We start from the raw sequence: 926 nt of genomic DNA, 5'->3' as shown, positions 1-926 counted from the left end.
TTGTGGCTTTTATGACTTAATGACAAAAAACTCTAAGTGTGAATCTGAAATCGTAGACAGACAGCAGAAACATATAAATAATTCCAGCGTCTAAGTTTCATTTGCTGTCTGTCACACAGGTGCCTCTGAACCGGTCAGGGCCTGTGACCCCACTGAGCTTGTGTTTTGTGGCTTATGCACACGCAGTGTTTGCACCAAGTTCCCCTGTGTTGTGCGCTCAGTGGGCCCGTCCAAGACAGCAGAAACAAGATGTACATGCCAGCGTCTTTAAAGTTTCATTTGTTGTCTTGTCACACAGGTGCCTCTGAACCGGTCAGGGCCTGTGACCCCACTGAGTTGTTTACTGGGGCTAATGCACAAGCAGTGTTTTGTCAGAGAGTTCCACTGTGTTGTGCGCTCAGTGGGTCCGTCTAAAATGACAAGACAGCAGAAACATTCCAGCGAGTTTCATTTGTTGTCTTGTCACACAGGTGCCTCTGAACGGGTCAGGGCCTGTGACCCCCGCTGAGTTGTTTACTGGGGCTAACGCACAAGCAGTGTTTGTCAGAGAGTTCCACTGTGTTGTGCGCTCAGTGGGTCCGTCTAAAATGACAAGACAGCAGAAACATTCCAGCGAGTTCCATTTGTTGTCTTGTCACACAGGTGCCTCTGAGCGGGTCAGGGCCTGTGACCCCATTGAGCTTTGTGAGCAACGTATGCACACGCAGTGTTTGCAACGAGATTCCCTGTGTTGTGCGCTCAGTGGGCCCGTACGACCGATTTGGTGACTCGCGTCCGTAGTGGGAGTCCCCGGGCCGGCCCAGTATAGAGAGAGGCTGGTGTTCAGGCTATTTCGGGGTTTCCTCTCGTTTCTGTCGCTGGTGACAAGACGGGCATGCACACGGCGAGTCAGAGAGAGAGGGTGTCGGCGCAGCTCCCGGTGTTTT

Source organism: Somniosus microcephalus, unplaced genomic scaffold (assembly GCF_052327205.1).
Source record: "Somniosus microcephalus isolate GS21.2 unplaced genomic scaffold, FLI_Smic_1.0 scaffold169, whole genome shotgun sequence".
Taxonomy (NCBI): Eukaryota; Metazoa; Chordata; class Chondrichthyes; order Squaliformes; family Somniosidae; genus Somniosus; species Somniosus microcephalus.
The sequence above is the reverse complement of the archived record's forward strand: the minus strand, read 5'-3'. Positions refer to the sequence as shown.